Source organism: the organism of the source record quoted next, unplaced genomic scaffold (assembly GCF_019419815.1).
Source record: "Pyrus x bretschneideri cultivar Hongxiangsu unplaced genomic scaffold, Pyrus_bretschneideri_v1 Contig25, whole genome shotgun sequence".
Classification (NCBI taxonomy): Eukaryota; Viridiplantae; Streptophyta; class Magnoliopsida; order Rosales; family Rosaceae; genus Pyrus; species Pyrus x bretschneideri.
Window position 1 is genome coordinate 1 of NW_025999557.1, and position 10569 is coordinate 10569.

The window sequence follows — 10569 nt, forward strand, 5'->3', positions numbered from 1 at the left end:
TCAACCTCACGGCCCTCACCCCACCCAACCCATCCTTCCCCTCAGTTCTCTCTTGCCACGCATGAACCCATCACCACCATTTTTGCAAAAGGAATCAAACCCAATTTTTGAATCATAAATGGCAACACAGCAAACAAAGCAAAAATGGCTTATTATATTAACACCTAACATATTGTTGAATAAACCTCACATACTTAATACACCATACATTTACTTTTTTAATTAAAAATTATTTTAATACACCCCACATACTTCCCCATATTACCCTCATACCCGACATTCTCAACATACACCTCACATTTTCTCCATACACCCCACCTTTTCTATACACCCCACATTTTTTGTATCTTGTAACAGTCATTTTTAAACGTCTTATGATTTTGTTTTTTGTTCCACTCTGTTATTTTTTGTTCATTTTTAAACGGCTTAGTTGGCTCATTGAACTATGACTCGAGTTTTCCGCTTCACCACCTGAATCACGCTCTAACATCTTTGAAATTAAACATCTTATGATTTTGTTTTTCGTTCTACTCTGTTGTTCAAGCAAGGGCTTCCCTGTGTAGCCTATTAATTTTCGATGGTGATTTTGATACATGTGAACTTTTAAGTTGTTATTTGATGTAGTATCTTACGAAGCAATATTTGGCCCGTGTAATGAAACCAAAAGCTCTCACCAATTTGTAAGCAATTTTCATATGAAAAATTCTGGTTTGCTAACAAATTTTATAGCTATCGGATATTTGTGTTCATCCAATTTGTAGTATTCATGCTTCCTAAATGCTCTGTACTTTCTATTTTGTTAGATAAACCTAGTTGAAAATAACCATAAAAAAAAGAAAAGAAAAGGAAACCAATGAAAAGGACTTCAAATCTTTGCAATTTAATCAAAAATCATACACTAACTTTATTTAATAATAAGGACATAAAATAAAATAAAAAAACATAAAAAAATCCAAATCGCCTTGAGCGCCCGTCCCTCAACCACTGCCCCCCCACCACCCAAAAAACTCCATCAGGCAACTTCCACGAACACCCCCCAAAACTCCATCAAACAACTTCCACTTGGTACGTCGTGGTGGGTCCAACTACTCTTAACCAACTTGGAAGACACCACATCAGCAAATTGCCTTTGTTTTTTCTTATATGGCAGACAAAATTTTGTTTGTTTTTCGTTTTGGTGCTTCAATTTTTGGCTATGATTTTTTATGCATTGGACATCGACATGTTAAGAGGAGAAATTTATGTGTACACAGTACGAATACGTCATTAAGCTGATGTTTTACGACAAAAAGATAAATATATGTGTATATTTTTATTCACATATCTTTATTTTATTAAGACGGAACGTTAAGTGATGGCATATTTGTGCCATAACATGTGTTATTTGTATTAGAGAAGGGATTATTCTTGCAATCAGTGACACTATGTGATAACTATTTAACAAACAATTATCTATACCATCGATTGTGTCACTGAAACAATGAATTAGTTGTAAGAGTATTCGCCTAAAAAAATACCGTCACATGGTGTAAATGACATAATTGACAAGAGTGACAAAGTGGGATAACGTAGGAGATGGTCAAGTACAAAATGGGGATAAACAACATAAGTTTCAAACCTTATGAAACTGAATCAAGAATTAGATACTATTTATAAAACTTGACCAATAAGTAAATACTATTTATGAAACGAAAATAAGAATTAGGCATTATTTCTAAAACTAAACCAATAGGTGGAAACTATTTATGAAACTAGAATATACACTATTTATGAAACTGGAGTAAGAACTAGACCATATTCATGAAACATGACCACGAATTAGGCGTTATTTATGAAAGTGGACCAATAACTAGACAATATTTATAAAACCGGACCAAGAAAGAGATACTATTTATAAAACTATATCAATTACTATACATTATTTATGAAATTGGATCCAATAACTAGGCACTATTTATGAAATATGACCAAGAACTAGACACTATTTATAAAAGTGGACAAAAAACTAGGCTCTATTTATGAAATTGGACCAATAAATAGTATAATACCGTTCAATTTCATAAATAGTGTTCAGTTTCATAAATAGTGTTCATTTTCATAAACAGTGTACAAGTCTCGCGCTTAATTTTTATTTATTTTTTATAAATTGTGTCTTTTTCATTAAAATTTAAGTTTTTTGTCATTTTATTAAAATTTACGGGTTTTTCATTAAAATTTAATTCTTTTACATTAAATAAAGTTATAGCATGGTTTTTGGTTAAAATAAACTTAGCCCAAGCCCTTTTCATGAAAATTCCTTAAAAAAAATGAAGAGTGGGAGGAATTTTGATAGTTGATGAAGATAAAGAATAAAAGTGATTTGTGGTGTATTTAGAATTTTTTTTAAAAAAAACATAATATGGTCAAAATTGTCATTGCATAGTAGGATGCATAAATCATTTAGTATTAAAATTTAATATGAGGTACGTTCAATATTTTGTGAGGTGCTAATATAAAAGGCCAAACCAAATTCAACCAAGAAAATCAAAGAAAGGCCATGTAACTTACATCAGAGAAAGAAAAAGAAACCAAATTAAGCAAACAAGCAAGAATGGAGGTTGCTATCTAAATTTGGGGTAAATGCAGGAGGAGCCAAGGAACAGGAGCTTCTTGACTCTGAGTCGGTAGCCGCTGTCAATGACGTTGGTTTAGATCTAGAGATTGACGGCGATGAAATCCGCCGCATCCGTGTTATTGGCGTGAATGCCGTCGACATTGGTGGTGGCGAGGGCTAAGAAGGAATTGACGTTGGCTTCGCGGGTGAGGTTGAGATCGGAGTGCGTGTAGAGGATAAGATTCGTGAAGCCTAGAGTTTGGAGCTTGCTGACGATGGCGGAGCCGACGAGGTCGCTGTTGTAGCGTGAAAGGGAGAAAGAGAGGGGTGGGATGGTGGTTCTGGGTTCAGGCATGGCGAGAGAGAGGAGGGTGGGATGGTGGTTGGTTCTGGGGAAGGAATGAGATAGGAGGGGTGAGGCCCTGAGGGCCGTGGGGCTGGTTTTTTTATTTTAAAAAAATAATATTATAAATGAATTAAAATAATTTTAATAATTAAATATTTTTATTAGTTGTTTGACCATTGACATGAGTTGGCTGCCACGTCAGTGAAATATGGCCCTGCATTTGTCACGTCATTACTTAACGTCCAATTTGACAGATTAATTAACGGAGGTATGACGTTGCAACGAATTCATAAATTAAGGTATGACATTGCAATATTTAAAACATGATGTATGAGATTGTAATGCGACACATAATTGAGGTAGTTTTGTATAATTTATCCAAAAGGATTTGGCGTTATAGAAAACAATTCAAATGCTGCTATCTAAATCTGAGAAATCCAAAAAGCATGGGCGGTACAAATCACAAACTTCTCGCTGCCAACGAGTAAATCCTAAAAAACCGGTGGTGAATACGGTGGAAAGTGATTAGTACAGGAAAAGAAGTGTTAGATGACTCTTCTTTGAAGCACAATAATTAGATTGAGGGTGATTCTTTTCCATTACATGATAAAGTTGGTAAATTGTTGCTGGCTCAAAAACAAATTATCACGAATGCTATAGAGGAGGCTCGGAAGCAGATTATTCCTTTCGATCCTCAAGTTCATGTCTTCGGGGGATCCCCTGTTAACTCAGATTATTCTGCGGATGAAGAGGGTTTCATTTTGGTTTCAAAGCGTCCAAAGTTAAGAATTTATTGCAGAGATCTATAAAAAACAATAAAAAAATCAACTAAGTCCGTAGCAGCCAGCCACCAGGAAGCAAGTGATAAGCAAGAAACATAAATGAAAATTATATATTGAAATGCTCGGGGTTTAGGAAATGCTTCCACTCATCGGGTATTAATGAAACTGGTGGGTATCATGCGTCGGTGGTGTTTATTTCAGAACCTTTTATTGCTTTGTCAGCTATTTATCATTATTTCTTTTGGCATTCTTTGCGTTTAGTCTCTGCGGCTGCTAATAATCAAGGTCCCTTGGGGCCCAATCTTTGACTTTTGTGTGTTTAGACTTGTCTATGCAGGTTATTTCGACTTCTTCACAATATCTGACTATCTCTTATGCCTTAGATTCTGATTTTTGTGTTTTTCCTTGTGTATGCCAGAACCACTTATTCTGACGGACGAGTTTTAGGGGAGGAACTCAGGGCCATCGATCTCCTCTTCTCATGGTCACTCTTTGGATTGCACTTGGAGATTTTAATCGTGTTTTGGGTGCCCATGAAAATAGGTGAGGTTTTCTCCCTAGTCATATTTCTTGTTCGGAATTTCAAGCTATGTTTACTGCATGTGGTTTGCTTCACTTTCCAACAAAGGGTCTCCCTTTCACTTTCCAACAAAAGACCAATGACGGAATGTTGAATGCATTTGGATAGACGTGTTGGTAATTTTTATTGGGTTAATTCATAGTTTTTTTTCGAATGCAGTATTTATCTCGTATATGTTCAAATCATTGCCCACTTCTTTGGTCTTTAAGCCGGGTATCTATGGTGCTAAGAGTTCCTTTTCGATTTCAGAGAATGTGGTTAGAAAGCTCAAAGCTTATTCCTTTTGTTTCGAACACATGGGCTGTGCTCCACTTTCTGGGCGATCCAATGTCATCCCTAGCAGCTAAGTTACGAGTTCTTAAAGGTAAGCTTCGAGTATGGAATTCGTCTTCTTTTGGAGATGTCAACTCTGTTGTGGATAGTTCTTTGCATGATTTGAACGTAATACATGAGGAAATTGCTTCCCTTGGCCTATCTGATGAAAGATCTGCAAAGAAACGCAATCCCAAGGGCATGTACATAAGGCTTTTAGGTTACAAGAATTTTTTTTGAAGGATATATCTTGAATTTTTTGGTTATCTCTGGGGATAAGAATACAAATTTTTTTCACTCTACAGTGAAATTCAAAAAGCTTCATCAATCTTTGACATCAATTCGTGTTGGTTTCCAACTATTGCATGATCCTGTCTCCATATAAGATCACATTGTGACACACTACAAGACTTTGTTATCCTCAGACGACGATACAGAATACTGGGATAGTTGAAAGAGTAATTCCTAATTTGATAACTAATGAAGAGAATATGTCTTTCTTTAGAACGGCTACTCCAAATGAGGTGTACACAACAATTGAAAGTTTGGATCCTTCTAGTTCTCCAGGCCTTGATGGTTTCAATGGCTATTTTATGCTGCATGTTGGAGCATAGTTGGTCCAAATATTTGACATTTTTGCATGGTATCCGTGCAAATCTTATACACCTTATGACATTAATTATGGAATATGGGTTTAACTCAGGCCATGTAGTCAACAAAACAAATTTTTGGTGTTCTTGGGTAAATAAAGGTAGAGATCTATCAAGAATCTTCTTGGCATTGAAGTGGGTTCTTTCCCCTCCAAATATTTGGGTGTTCCAGTCTTCCAAGGCCGGCTTATGCGGAGTTACTTTCAAGACATTGCGAATAAAGTAAAATGTAAACTCTCGGTTTAGAAGGTCTTATGCTTTCTCAAGCAAGTCGTTTACAGCTTATCATGTCTGTCATCTAAAGCATTTTGATTTATAGTTTTCAAATGTACGCTTGGCCTTGTCTTCTTTTAAATCAAGTCCAATGTTGGATAAGGATTTTTTTTTGGTCAGGTATCCGGACTCTCGTGATACTCCTCTAATTTCTTGGCATATTTGTTGACACCCAAAACATCTTGGTGGCTTACGGTTAAAGAATTTGGTGGTTCTAAATTGCTTATTGCTAAAGCATCGTTGGGATACGGTGAATTATTTCTCTTTAGTGGTTATTTTTATGTGTTCTCGCTTCATGAACAGAGTTTTGGTTCCTTTTGTGTTAAAAGGTTCTCCTTATTATTTCTTCACATTTGACTTGGATTGTGGGCGATGGTTCTTAAGTTTCTTTTTGGTCTGATAATTGGTTGGGCGGGACTTTGATTTCCTATATTGACATCATTAATGCTTTTGCTCATACAATCAAAGCCCAGTGAGCGACCATTTATGCGATTCTCATAGAGAATGCCACTGGATTTCATTACTATTTTTCTTGTAGTAGTTGCTTTAATTACATCTATTCGTTTTCCGTTCAAGGCATCTTTATGTTGGTTTAGCTCTTTGTCTAGTATTCTTACAGCTGAAGAGGCTTATTCTGACTTACTTAACTTTGAAATCCAAGTGCCTTGGGGAAAACCATTTGGTCTCATTGAATTCAACCAAGGAAAAAGCTAAATGTTTGGAAAGTCTTACAAGGTTGTCTCCTCACTGATATGATTCTCCAACATATGGGAGTTTCGAAGATTTCTTGTTGTTCATTTTGTATTCAGTTGTTGAGTCTATCCCTCATATCTTTTTAGAATGTTATGGGATTGTGGTTCTTTGGTCTTGGTTGTTGGAGCTTTTTCGTGACCTCTATCTAGTGGTACAATCAGCGTTACAACTTTTTTGAAAAACTTTTCTTACAACTTTTTATGGCTTTACTTGAAAATTTTGGATTATGATAACTTTTACTTTTGTATGGGGCATTTGGTTTCTTGGTAATCAAATTCGGTTTGAGGGGCAATTATGCTTCCCTGGTTATGTTAGGTGTTGACTAGTGGTTCAATTTCTTGACTCAGCTCTAGTGTGTTCTTCGAATGGTAGCTTATCCTCTTTAGTGTTGCCTATTTTCTTAATATTAAGTATCTCACTGTTTTCTATTCTGACTCCATCCTTTATTCCAGGCATTTAGAGATTGTTGATGACTGAGTGGCTCAAGATTATATCGATAGGTTTTGTGCCAACGAATGTGCTAGATTTAGGGGATTTTTTCTCTCATCGGAGGGTGGGGTGCTTGGTGCTTAGCGCTTTTGCATCAAATGCAACATTTGCAAATTCAGTTGATGCAAAAGTTCTTACTTTCATTGAGGTTGTACATATAGCTTGGGTCAGAGATTGAAAAACATTCATGGTTGAAAATCATTCATGGATTGAAACAGTCTTCATGTTGGTTTAAGGCTTCTGATGCAGTCTCTTGGTTTCTTATGGTGGATTGAAAGAATTGTCTCTGGCGACTTCGTCATATGAGATTTATGTGTACACATATTTATAGAGAAGGAAATCAGGTTGCAAATGCTTTAACTTTATTTGGGGTAGAGATTTATGCTTAATACTGGTGGTTTACGATTCCAAATTTTATAGCCTCTGCCCATGCACATGACTTTCCGTCTTGTCCTTTATCATTTTTGTTAATCGTTTTATCTTTGTGGGTCTTGGCATAATCGCCCCGTGTATCTTTTTGTTTAATTTCATTTGTTGGTCTTGGCATCATAATAACAGAGGCTTATAACAGAATTGCTAAGTGTACGATCGAGATAGTGCCAATGGTCATTAGTATAAGAGGTTGCTTACTTTGTAAGCTTGGTAGTTATCAGATAAGGATGATATTGTAACTAGTATAGATAGTAAAATGTACTATTTCATTACCTTTTAATGAGAAATGGGAACCTTCAGTTGCTATTCTTTTATCTCTGCAACTCTCTGCTTTTTGCAATTCTTTCACTCACAAACCTTAATTCCATGACTATTTTAATGGTATCCAGAGCAGGCGATTCAACTGTGGAATTGCTGGGTTCTTGATTAGAGCACTTTTTTCGTGCTTTGGTATGATCTTTCAATTTTATTTCTTTTGAGATTTCTTGGATTTCTTGATCGGAGCGATTTCTGTAATTTTTTGGCGGCGGGGTCATAATTTTCTTCGATTCAGTGTTCTTGCTTTTCTATTTTCTTGATGAAGTGTTTTTTGAGGATTCTTGGTTGCTTCATGTTCAAAGTTTTTCAATGGCGGTGGTTCAGATATGTAGTTTTTAGGTTCTTTAATTCAGTTGTGTTCTTCAGTTTTTCTGCCCTAGTTTGTACAGTTGTATGATTTGCTTGAAGGCCGATGCTACACTAGTGCTTGCGTATTGAATTTTGTGATATAAGGTTATATGTGATCAAATCTTTCTTTTCTTTTTCTTTTCTTATTTTTTTTTGGGATAAAATTGAAGGCCAATGCCACAATTTGTTGAAAAGGCCGATGCCATATGGTATTGATTGTTTGATAGCAAGATTCATTCATAGATTGAATTTTCTTTACGTTGGATAAGATGGCTACTTTTAGTTCAAGAATAAAGGTGTTTTGGGAATGATAACCATTAAACTTGGTGATGCCAATTATTCTAAATGAGCATACCAATTTCGGTCAGCTCTCAGGGGTTATCAATTGTTTGATCATTTTGATGGTACCTCTGTTTGTCCTCTCAAGTTCATTCTTAACATTGAAACATGAGTGACAAAAGAACTTACTATTGCATGTCAGGAATGGGTATGAATTGATATGGCACTTCTTAGTTTCTTGATTGCCACATTAACTAGTGATGCAATTGATCATGTTCTTGGTTTCAAGACAGCACATGAAGCCTGGTCTATCTTTCAAGATATATTTACTGCTATTTCCAAGTCCATAATTAATATGCTTAAAACTGAGTTTCAGACTTTTCAAAAGGGCACAAATTCAATTGACAAGTTTTTATCTCGGCTCAAATTCATAAGAGATCAGCTTATTGCTGCTGGAGAGGTAGTGTCTGATAATGATATGATAATTGCAGCTCTAGCAGGTTTACCTAGAGAATATGCAATAATATGGACTGTAATTTTGGCTCGAGAAACATATATTTTTCTTAAAGAATTCAAGGTTTGACTTCTGAATACAGAGAGAGATATTGACAATATGGAAAATACTCAATCTCATTCCATGGCTGTTATGTATTTGCAAGGTTCGTCATCTTCTCAAGGAGGACTACTGGTTATTCTTCTCAGTCTAATTTCAATTATGGTATTTCTTCAGTTATTGTTGGCACGGTAACTCAAGTACTACTTCAACATCATCATTTAAGCTTAGTCAAGTTCCATCTCAGCATTTTCAACCTCCTCCAGCACCACCTCCTATGTTCCAGCAAGCACAACCATCACCTCCACTTCCATATGGTTTTGGTTATGGTTATACTAGTAGCACTCCTCCTAGTTTCAACAATGGCCCTTGACCATTTTATAATCAAAGAATTAATAATGATGGTCAGCAAAAAGGTGGATTTAAGTCATGCAACAAGGGTAGGAATTCTAATTCTGGGTTTAGACAACAATGGTCTGGGAATATTGATTCAAGGTTCAATATGCAACTTAAATGTCAAATTTGTCAGCGCAGAGGCCATACAGCTTCAAATTGTTTTATTGAAGTTCCAATTCCAATTCTAACTTGTCCGGATGTTAAATCTATGACAAATGTGGGCATATAGCTATGGAATGCTATCATCACAGTAACTTTGCATATCAAGAAGCTCCTCCACCACCTTATCTTTAAGTTCAGGAAGATTATTCATATTAGCCATCTTCTTCCAATGGTTTTCTAGCATCAGTTCATCCATCTTTATCTCTTAGTGCCATGACTACCTAACAAGTTAATCTTCATGATGTTTAGATTGTTGATACAGGGACCTCTTATCATACGACCTCATTCTCGTATACTTAAATTGTCTAATGTTATTCATGTTCCACAAATAACTGAAGATTTGCTTTCTGTTAAGCCGTTGTGCAAGGATAATAAATGTTGGTTTATTTGTGATGATGTTTGGTTTTATGTGCAGGACAAGGTAACCAAGGAAATCCTTTATAAGGGCAAGAGTAGGTCACATGAGTTGTTTCAAATTCCTGATGTCAAGTTAATGCATTTTCCTTCACAATCTTTTGTAACTTCTACTTATCTGGGATAACAGATCAAGTTTTCACTTTGGCATCAGAGGTTGGGTCATCCTACCAATGAAGTCTTGTCCTTTATGTTGGATAGGTCTAAGATTTCATATGTAGTAGATGATGTATATCATGTGTGTTCAGATTGTATTTGTGGTAAAATGTCTAGGTTGCCATTTCCTGCTGAATCTAATAGGAGTTTGTTTCTTTTTGAGAAAATCCATTCTAACATTTGGGGTCATTCTCCAACTATGTCCATTGAAGGATATCGATATTATGTAACCTTCGTGGATGACAATACAAGATTTGTATAGATTTTTCCTCTTTGAAATAAATCAGATGTGTTTTCAGTGTTCGTGAATTTTTACAATTTTATTTTAATACAATTTGGTATTCGTGTCAAATGCTTTCAATCTGATGGGGTGGTGAATTCATTAGTAAGCAATTTAAGGCTTTTTTGGATTCAAATGAGATGTTCCACATAGTCTCTTGTCCCTATACACCTCAACATAATGGTTTTGTGGAAAGAAGACACAAATATATTATTGAGACAACCATCACCTTACTTTCTTCAACAGGTCTTTCTCAAGAGTTTTGGTTTCATGCTTGTGTGCATGCAGTTTATCTTATAAATAGAATGTCTTGCAAATCTTTGCATATGAATTCTTCGTTTTTAGCATTATACAAGAAGCCACCTGAGTTGCATCATTTGAGAATTTTTGGTACTGCGAGCATAAAACAAGAATAAGCTGTAATCCAAGTCCACACTGTGTGTATTTCTTGGT

The 10569-nt window shown here is 35.7% G+C and overlaps 1 long non-coding RNA gene across 1 annotated transcript; it reads left to right on the forward strand.

Moving 5' to 3' along the window:
- Positions 1-3501: 3501 nt before the first annotated feature.
- LOC125478535 lies at positions 3502-10074 on the forward strand. The gene is made up of 4 exons (XR_007259379.1): positions 3502-4264; positions 4551-4665; positions 6742-7660; positions 8647-10074. It is a non-coding gene; the product is annotated as an uncharacterized LOC125478535 (long non-coding RNA).
- The last annotated feature ends 495 nt before the right edge of the window (positions 10075-10569 follow it).